The following is a 10,879-nucleotide window of genomic DNA, read 5'->3' on the forward strand; positions in this document are numbered from 1 at the left end:
CAATTGTTTTAAGTTCTGTTGCGCGAAAACGTCTTTCTGTATATTTCATCTTACGAAAAATGCAGTGCCCGACTCGAAATAACTTTTGTAATATATTACGGAGTGAAATACCTTTTTTTTTGATACCCACATCGGCATATCTCATGCAATTTTTTTTTTTTAATTTCGAACAGGTGGCAACCCTGTGAAACATTGTCAGTGGCAACACCTAGGTGAAAAGTCTAGAAATGTGATACACTATCTGTGTGCCCAATTTCATTCTAATCCGTTAAGCTAATCCTGAGATCGTGTGGCTATACAGATATGCATACAAGAATTGCTCGTTTAAAGTTATAAAATACAAAAAAAAAAATATTGTGACGTGTACATGAAAATCGCCCATACACGTTATTTTTATTTTTTATCCCCTTTCCGAAAAAGTATATTTGGTTCATAGGACAGAATGTGTGTAACGCGGTGTAATAACACAGCGTCACCTCTCTCTTTCTCTTTAGCGCGCTCAATTATATTTGCTATAACTTCGGAAACGATTTCAATTTTTTAAAGGTAAACGTTTTAAATATTCCTAAAAATATGAGCATTTTGTCTTATTACTTAACTCTTTTAAATCTGGAGGTGGTATATCCCCTTAACACCTTATACATCTAAGTTTCAAAGTCGAAACGTTACTACAATTAGTTTATTCATTAATTTAGTGGCTTCACTTTTTTACAGTATTTACGATTTATTACGAAAAATCAAGCCTTAAAGAGCTTTACAATGTAATTTATTACATAATAGTAATTTCTACAAACAAATTCGCCTTTGGAAGTCTTTATTTGCAGTGTAGTGTATAATTTGAGTCGTGTAACTCTGATGATTTTCTACGACTAATTTTTCCACTCAATCACATCTGAAAGAAACTCAAAACAACTGAATATCTACAGAGCGTAATAATAATAGAGAAATATAAATAAAAAGTATATATTTAACATCAGTCAGCGCTTACAAACTATAAAAGCCACAAGCAACACAACTTCGATCTTCAGTGCAAGCTTAGTTGTTAATAAACTTGAAAGACCACAAATAAAAGAGCTTAAATATACAAACACGAACTATTGCTAAATATAGACAAAGAAGCCATTAAAGTGTGTGTATTAGAACAAAAGTAACGTAAAAGGGAATTTAATTGTAAAAGAATTGCGGTAAAGTGGCATAAAACTATACGGTCCAGTAGTAAAACGTTGCAGAATATGAGAACAATCATGAAAAGTGTGCCAGGTTTGCTAGCGCTGTTGATCTTGGCCCTCGTCTGCTGCGCCATGGAAGTTGGTAAGCACAAACTAGCATAGCATAATTTAAGCTAACCAGAAGCCAGTCAAACAGTTAAATGCTTAATTAAACAAAAAAAGCATTAAAACAACTGAATCAACTATTCATCAAAATAAAGAAGATCCATCTAAAGTTAAATAAACTTCGGCTGATCAATGCCATTGGTTGCAAAAAATCTGTGAATCAGCACTTCATTGGTATATTTGTGTGTAATAAAAAATAACTAGTGCTTACAACAAAACAAAAACCGCACACACTTAGATATACATATGTATGTATGTATGTGAAGCCTACTCATAACACATTTGCCCAGGTGAGATTTTGTGTCTGTCCGCAGATCACAAAGACTGTGAAGTAGAGGCTGAGTGGTTTAGGTGTGAGTTACTGGTTGTATTGCCGTGGTTCGAACCCCAATGTGAAAGTGCAAATGAAAGAGGTTTTTTTTGCTGTTGGCTCTTGGCATGCAATAATAATGCCGCAGATTTAAAGGGTGGTTAAGTTTTAAGGGCCGGTGTTGATTTTGAATAAAATACAATTTTTTTAGGAAATTATTGTCATTTCTGTTTATTATGATAATATTGGTATAGCTTAATTACGTACGGAACAAAATATCGGCCAAATAGTCGCCGCGCCCTCGGCGGCACACCTCCATCCGATGATCCAAATTTTCGCTGACGCTGAGGCATAACTGAGGTTCTATGCCGTTAATGTGCCGAATTATCTCATCATTTAGCTCTTGAATTGTTGCTGGCTTATCGATGTATACCTTTTTTTCAAATAACCCCAAAGAAAGAAGTCCAACGGTGTCATATCACATGATCTTGGCGGCCAATTGACATCGCCGCGACGTGAGATTATTCGGCCATCAAATTTTTCGCGCAAAAGAGCCATTGTTTCGTTAGCTGTGTGACAAGTGGCACCGTCCTGTTGAAACCACATATCGTCCACATCCATATCTTCCAATTTGGACCATAAAAGCTCGTTATCATCTCACGATAGCGAACAGTAACAGCCTGACCGGCCTCATTTTGGAAAAAATACGGCCCAATGATGCCACCGGCCCATAAACCGCACCAAACAGTCACTCTTTGTGGGTGCATTGGTTTTTCGGCAATCGCTCTTGGATTATCATTCGCCCAAATGCGGCAATTCTGCTTATTGACGAATCCACTGATGTGAAAATGTGCCTCATCACTAAAGATGATTTTCTTCGAAAATTGGTCATTCACTGTTGCTATTTTCTGCCACCATTTTAACCATTGACGACGCTTGAAATGGTCAAGAGGCTTTAGTTCTTGAGTCAATTGCACCTTGTGAGCGTGTAAATGCAAGTCTTTATGCTTAATGTTTATCAACCACGAGCGTGAGAGGTGCAATTGTTGGACATGACGACGAGTTGAGGTGGACGGCTCTTCAACCACACTATCGCGAACAGCAGCAATATTTTCTGCAGTACGAGCTGTATGAGCATGCACAGGTGTTTTCATATCTCCTACACATACGGTTTGCTCAAACTTTTGCACAATCTTTCAGTTTATACGCACATTTGGACGATTAAATTGACCGAAAAAATCACGAAGTGCGCGATATGCGTTTTGATTTGAACGCCCGTTTTCATAATAAGATTGAATAACTTTAACGCGTTGTTCGATTGTGTATCTTTTTACGGTTCAAGTTGTATTAGTCCGAAATAGAAAAATGTCTAATGATATGTAGAAAAAAACTTGACGTTTAGGTGTTGTTCACATTCAACATCGACCCTTAAAATTTAACCACCTTTTATTTCTGACATACATTTTTTTTATGTAGGTATGTGGAAAAATGAAAAAAGAAAAAAGAGAAATTTAAATTAAACACTTTGTCAAAATCTGTGTTAGGGCATTTACTTAGTAGTGGAATTCTGTATGGTACTCTTTATGGTATGAATTATCAGATATAAAATTAATTAGAAATATTTCGTAAGATTTGGTTATAATTTTTAGAAGCATTTGTATTTCAACATCAAAGAGAGCGTATAATTTATTTTAATATAATTTCACAAAATTTTAACTTGGTTTATGTTAATATTAGAAAAATATAACAGATACTGCGACCGTATTTACACTAGAATCACAACGACGCTGTTAAAGTCAGACTTAAGAAACCGAAATGAGTGCGCGGTCTACTAAATTATATTAGTATTCGGAAACAAATTGCAAATTTACGTGGAAAGGTTTTCTAATTTTTTTTTCAAAGAGTATCTTAAGCTAATATTTCCGCAGCTGTCCGACTTTTTTGTAAAACTGAAAATTCTTTATTGTTAATCTGGACGACATAGACATAGTCCAGCGAATAAAGATCCAGCGGCTACGTTGGCTGGGTCATGTCGTCCGAATGGATGCAACGCTCCGGCTTTGAAAGTATTCGATGCGGTACCAGCTGGTGGTAGCAGAGGAAGATGAAGGCCTCCAACTGGCGCCGGTTAGCACGAGAAAGAAACGGCTTTGTTAAACTCGGCCAAAATCGCGTAAGCGGTTATAGCGCCAATTAAGAAGAGAAGAAGAAGAATTCCGATTTAATATTTGTAGTTATTTTGTAGACTCGCACAATTCGCTCAAATTAAATCAGTATTTTAACTTAAACTGTAATAAAACAGTCATGGGGTGTATTTGATTTAATTACCGAAACATTTTTGAATCATGTTCTTTGCATACAGACAGATTTTCTGCTCAAAATCGTTTCACTATCATGAAGCTTACACACGACATTTAAGTGTGTGAGTGTTGAATTATTGTGGGCTAAAATTGGAAATATCAATAAACCCCTTTTCCACTCTACTTTCTTTGTATGCTAATGATTGAAATATCTCCACAGCTACATCCCAATATTTTAAGAATTGATTTACATTTATATGTAATATAAGGAAATGTTTTCATTTATCTCTCTCTAAATCCGTTTCCGTAAACCTTTCCTCTTATTTAACTGATTCTCAGTTAAACTCTCTTAGTGAATTTTTGATGCAATGGAAGTTGTATTCTACTCAGACTTTTAGTTTTATAGCCATTTAAATTACGCCATTGTTCCCAGTTTAGTTCAGACTTTATGCATCTGTGCATTTTAAAATCACTTGCACCTCCCCCAACCGTCTACGCTAGAATATGTTTTCTTTATATAAAAACCATATTACGAATGTCATATTAAATGTTTGGACGCACTAAAACAACATTTGAATTTTGTTCTCTCCTCTTCGCTGAATTTTGTTGATCCAATTTCTTTGTTGAGTGCTAAGTGTATGAAAATTCTGTTATTACCATTATTATTATTACCACATTTATTATTATAATGAGGGCGTTTAGCACTCCAACCTAAAAGATCTATTGTGCCCCCTTAATGAATTCAGAGTATTTTGTGTACGAACATCCTCAATCAAATTTAGTATTTGTCCTCAACGCCTTGAGTTCGCGTTGTACGACGCCGATTCCCTCGCTTTCGTGAGGTAGCAACGAGGTGTCTACAGTGATCTCGCTTTCGGCACATCTTCTTCAGCAATCTTTGCCGCTACGTCATCTAGCATTTTGATCCTAGTGTCAGCTTGATTGCTATCTGCTTCTTTAACTGAACCACAGCTTCTCTGTTGTCGTGTCCTTTTTATAAGTGGAGGGGAATCGTACCGAATCGGTAAGAAATCTCACAGTTGTTCTCTTTGGTTCATTTTGCTTACTAGTTGTATATGCCTATTTTTAATAGTGTCAAAGTTTTTATCTCCTTGGAGCTGAGTACTCTCCACAGGTGTATACACAGAAACCTATTCTGGGTGATGATGAGGTCCAGAAGCTTATTTGTTTCAACACCAGTTGCTCATAGTAGGTACCCTCCCTTCAGCTTGTTTTCACATCATTTCACGCAACCAGTTGGATGCCTTCCTGGTTGCACAATTGACTAGTATGATATTAAAACTGGTCAATCACGTATACCTTTGAATTTAAGTTTGGATTTGTTTATACATTTCCTCTACGAGAAGTAGCTCCACCCTTCCTGCTTCTCCCGTGTGAGTATTTGTAAAAGGAAAGATTTGGGTAGAAGAGCTAGTATTAAGCTCTTAACGATAGTAACATAGCCAACACCAAGTTTTCTAGAGTTTAAATTGGTTACACTTTGCATCTTAATCTTCTTTCAAATTGTTTAGGAACATATTGGTTTCACAAATCGTTACCCTCTTACGTCCTTTATTTCTAAGCAAGCTATAACAAACTTTGTATTTCTAGATTATAAGTTTAAATAAATAAATGAAATATGGGGTTGCCACACAATCCCATAAAACAATCGATTATCTGCAGTAATCTTTTCGAAGTGCCCTCATGGCAATAAAACGTTATAAGCGATCCCGATCCTTAAAGAGAATTCCATGAGTAATTCAAAACTTTCTTTTTTTCTAATGAAGACATTAAATATGGAAAGGAATTAAGTTTTGTTCACTGTATTTAATTTTCTAAAAAGATATTTGTATTTAGGCAGACCTGTTTTAGGTTAATTACTTCCATTCAAAGAAGATGTACAGACCTTAATACAGTTGTAAGTGAACTTGGAAAGTTATAAATATTCAGTATATGTATGTATTTAGCCTGGTCAAATCCAGTAGCTAAAAAGCAATATTTCTAAGTTCATAGCCGCAGAAAATTGGCCGTCTGGAAGTCCAGATCTGAATCCATTGGACTACAACTTGTGGTCAGAATTGGAGAACATGGCTTGTAGAAGATCTCACAGAAATTTGGTAAGTCTTAAACAATCTTTAGATCGAGCAGCGGCGTCAATATCCATAGTAACCGTGCCTTTTGGCCCAATGATTTGAAGGCTTGTGTAAAAGCAAATTGTGACCGTTTCGAATGAAAATTAAAATGTTTATATATTATATATATACATATAATTGGCATGTTGTTTCATGCTCCTTTATTTTTAATATTTACATGATTAAATAAAACTAACTTCATTAAAAAAAGTATTATAAAGTTCTGATATATCTTGTAACAGAACTTATGGCAGGACTAAGTATATATCAGGTCAGTCCATAAGTCAGTCGATATCGCTTTTTATAGCTTCTTTGGCGGGGAGATTCTTGTTACTCATAATGGGATTGAAGTCCATGGAAAAGGTGATAATCACAAGGTGCAATATCCGGAGAGCATGGTGGATGCGGCATGACCTCCCATCCGAGCTCGTTCAGCTGCCTAATGTTTGCCTTGCGGTATGAGGTCTTGCGTGTTCGTGGTGGAACAAAACTTTGCGTCTATTCACTAAAGACGGTCGATTTTTGTTAAGTGCCTCATTCAGGTTTGATAGCTGATGGGAATAATAATCAGCAGTTATCGTCTGGTTTGGTTTCAGAAGTTCATAATAAACAATACCGGCCATATCCCACCAAATAGACAGGAAAATCTTCTTGGGGTGAAGTCCATCTCTAGGGTTCTACTGTTTCATCTTTATCTAACCATTGGCGTTTGTGAACAGGATTATTGGAAAGGACCCATTTTTCATCACCAGTAACGATGCGGTTCAAAAAACTTTCATTTTCAAGCCGTTGCAGCAACTGAGAACACACATTCACTCTCTGCTGAAGGTTGGCGACGCAAAGACTATGCGGAACCCATTTTCCCAGTTTTGAAACCTTTCCCAACTGAACCAGGTGCCTGTGAACTGTTCCATGCGATGAATTTAACCTCTGAGCTATCATATCGACTGTCAAATTTGGCTCAGCTTCCAAGACGTCGGAGTTAAAGACTTCAGGACGACCAGCGCGCGGGGCATCCTCCACGTCGCAGTTACCACTTCGGAATTTTGAAAATCACTTTTGCGCAGTCCTTACACTCACGGTATCCTCTCCGTGAAGATGATTTATTTCTGCAGCAGCAGTTGTTGCATTTTTACCACTTTTATAAAAAAAACACTTAAACACATTAAAATCACTTGTTGAATGCACAATATATCAAAGAAAATGTAAATAGTTCCTTTATATTCCGCGAATAATTTTTTGTATGCAAAAATCGTACAAAAGGGAAATTATGGGTAAAATACGCACGAACTTATGGACTGACCTGACACTATGATATAAAAAATGGACTCGTCGACAATAGGAATTTGTCGAAGTTCCAACTGCGTCGGTCCGACCTGAGTGACGGATTGTAAAAATTGTTTTAAGACAAGCAATTATTAGCCATTCCTAGCCAAGTTTATTGCAATGCAAAACCATCTTCATATACGTATTTACATCGAGCGTTAACTGTATGTCTGTCGGGAGTTTCTTATGCCTTTTTTCAAGCAAAATATTAATACTGAAATTGCTTAATTCTAATTGTCGTATACGGAAGTACATAGTATTAAATAAAATTTGAATTTATAAGAGAAATTTATTTTCAGCACTGGCTATATTGTATGAGACAAAACACTGTACGTTGATTTATGAGATTGGCATTATTTATTAGAAGAATCGTGAGTGTACACACACATGTTTAACTGACTGTAAATAATCGCTTAACTTGGATTTAATTCCCTCGACGGTATGTTTGCTAAGGCAGCCAAACAAGTAATCAAGCAATAAATGATGCAACCATCCATACGTACAGCCAATTCATCAGTGTTTCCTATGGAAATCAAAGTTCTGTAATTATTAATTTACTCAAATAATATACCAATCAATTCTGGTTGTACCTTTAGGTGTATAGAAACAATAACTAAAACCAATAACAATAATTCTCAATATTCTACATACATATACACTTACATATGCATACAAACCAATATATAGTACCAGTAAATAGGAGTTGTGCATGGTGTGTACACAGCCGTCATAGCTGAGTGGCTTTGTGTGTGGCTACTATTGGGTTCGTCCGAGTTGGAAAAATCAAGTGATAGAAAAGTTGTTTCTAATAGTTTGCAAATCTCCGAATTGATTTCTACTAAAAACAGCATACAAGTAAAAGCGTTTCTCATACGAACCATCTGCCGATCGATGACGGCTTAAAATGTTGGTCCCTCTATTTATGGAACAACAAGAAGACACACGCCACGAATTGGAGAAGCGCGCCTAAACATTTATATGTATACATATATGCATATATTTATTCAAGATGAAAAGGGTGCACTATTAAGATCGCATATTTTATGAAGTGAATAAAAAGCAGTAAATATCAATACCTCATGGCAATCGCAAACCAACAGCGTCAAATCGCATGATCTTGCTGGCCAATGCACCATATAACGCTGGAGCGCGAGACAGATATCTAACATGAAAAACAGCTAATTAAAAAAAAGTATAGTTTTCTACATGACAGTTTTAATTTCATTTAAACTCAGCTTTGGCTTTACAATTAATTTTATTTTGAATGTATAGTATAGTTAAGCCGCATGAGACGCTTGTATAATATTTTAAATATTACGTAGCAGTTTCAGCAGATTCATTGCAGTCTGGCAACATTTTTTTACTCTTTGCCATATTTTCCTTGTAAATTTGTTTCAGATATGATCGGGTTTGATAAGAAACTTAATGACACCTGGTGGCAAAAAAGAGCATACAGTTGCTTGCCCTATTGATTAATTTATTTTGAAATCTAGTTGGCTACTCTAAATAAATACATATACGAGTATATATGTATAATTTTATGTTTTATGATAAGACCGGTACCTTGTTTACCACTCCTCAAAAGGCGAAAGAGATAAAGAGACAAGTTGTGAGTGAAATCTTTGTATGATATTTTTCTTGATTTTCAAAATTATTTTCTCTATCAGACAAAGACATTATTGTTTCATGCTCAACACAAATCTAGTAAGTCGCTTGATCCAAGGTAGACTCTATTTGCAGCCGCTATTCTGGGTCACGTCGACACATCCACCTACCTGGGAACTGATATAAGTGCAAAAATTAAAAAAGCCAAACTGGCATTTGCCAGCCTAAATAAGACATGGTACTCGAAACAACTGACCAAGCGCAAGAAGCTAAGAACTTTTAATTCAAATATAAAATCAGTTCTTCTCTCTGCTTATGAAACTTGGCTTGCAGCAGCATCTACAACACAAAGCTTACATATGGTGGCAACAAGTGAGCAAGAAATAGAGATGGTCTTGGCCAAGGTCATCGCCGCAGAGGACATCCTACAAGATCATGACGTAGCCTTTTCGAAGAATTTCGAGGAGGCGATGACAACCTAACATGGTCCCAGGTCAAGGAAAAATCGAAAAATCTATAGCATTGGCAATCTTTTGTTTCGACACTCTAATAGCAATAAATAATAATAATAATAATCTATAGACGAAAGCATTTTTTGAACCGTTCGGTTGATTTGGAAAAATGACAATTCGAAATGAATGAGGCAACGATTGCTGTATTTAGTGCGTTGGGGGGCTAGTACTGCCACTATGGCTCCGTGATATTGTTACTAAATAGTCCAAGTCAGAGAAAAAGAGTGAATTACGGCAACATATTAATAATCATTCAACGCAAAAAACAACTTACAACTGTTATGTCCCTGATTTTAAAACATTACCACGGAACTAGTTTCGAAACCTCTCATTTATTTCGTGCTTGGAAGCCATTTCAGGGAAAATAAAATTGGAAAATTCATTTTTCTTTTTAATTTCAATTTTTATTCGTATTAGTTGCCAATAAATAAATGCTTGGCATACACTTTTACTATACATAAAAAACAAAAAATTATCAATAAATGTATTTATTTACTATTATTACTGAAAAAGAAATACTGCTCCTGTCAACAGACATCTGTCAGTTGACTCCTGTTAATATTTGAACGTGCTGCGTCAGTTAGTTTGTGTTTTATAGAAATATGTGCATTTTCATATACCGATATAATTGTTTTTTTATTATATATTCAAATCGTTAATGTTGAAAAAAATTCTCTTCTGTAAATTTTATTTTTTTTTGTTTTGGAATATACGACAATTTCGCACAAAGGTGTCGATTTGGCGTTGCCCAGAGTGCACGGCGCGGCGGGGATCTGCACTACATACACGCAACCCAGTATATCAAAATAATTTCGGCATTACCACAAGCGCATTTCATTTTAATGCCGGCAATTATTTTAATATTTATAAGTAAAATTATGTGGACATACATAAATGCAACTTTCCCAAATACAATGACTCTGTAACGCATTTGGTATTCGAAGAGTTTTTCGAAAAATAAAATAATTTTGTTTACCTTTAAATAATTTAATTATTTTTTATTTTCAGTTGCTGCTCCTTACCAAGAGTTACCTCCCCGAGCTGGGCATATTCCGGTCTATATACGTGAAGATAACCAGCCGCTAAGCGAAATCCATCCAGGTCTGGCTGAGGCATTCCACGAACTAGGAGAACTAGATCAGAAGGTTGTGATGAGTAAAAATTTTATTAAATTACGTTCTAAATAAATATGTACATACAATTTTTTTTTATTTTTTGTAGGGCAGCAATTCAAAAACAGTGAACAGCCTGAAAGATCAAACTGATGGTTCTAAAGATGAAAAGGAAACAAATAGATTATTGAACACGATAAAGCCTACAGAGAGTGATATAGCATCTTTCGATGTGGTGAAAAATGTTG

The 10,879-nt window shown here is 35.7% G+C and overlaps 1 protein-coding gene across 1 annotated transcript in view; it reads left to right on the forward strand.

The window, feature by feature from the left end:
- LOC129240839 (Krueppel-like factor luna) overlaps nt 1-10,617 on the forward strand; it is a 63,778-nt gene extending 53,161 nt beyond the window's left edge. Inside the window, exon 3 of the mRNA XM_054876863.1 lies at nt 10,528-10,617. The gene's annotated coding sequence lies outside the window, so the exon portion shown is untranslated. The remainder of the gene's footprint in view (nt 1-10,527) is intronic.
- The last annotated feature ends 262 nt before the right edge of the window (nt 10,618-10,879 follow it).

Source organism: Anastrepha obliqua, chromosome 3, assembly GCF_027943255.1.
Source record: "Anastrepha obliqua isolate idAnaObli1 chromosome 3, idAnaObli1_1.0, whole genome shotgun sequence".
Classification (NCBI taxonomy): domain Eukaryota; kingdom Metazoa; phylum Arthropoda; class Insecta; order Diptera; family Tephritidae; genus Anastrepha; species Anastrepha obliqua.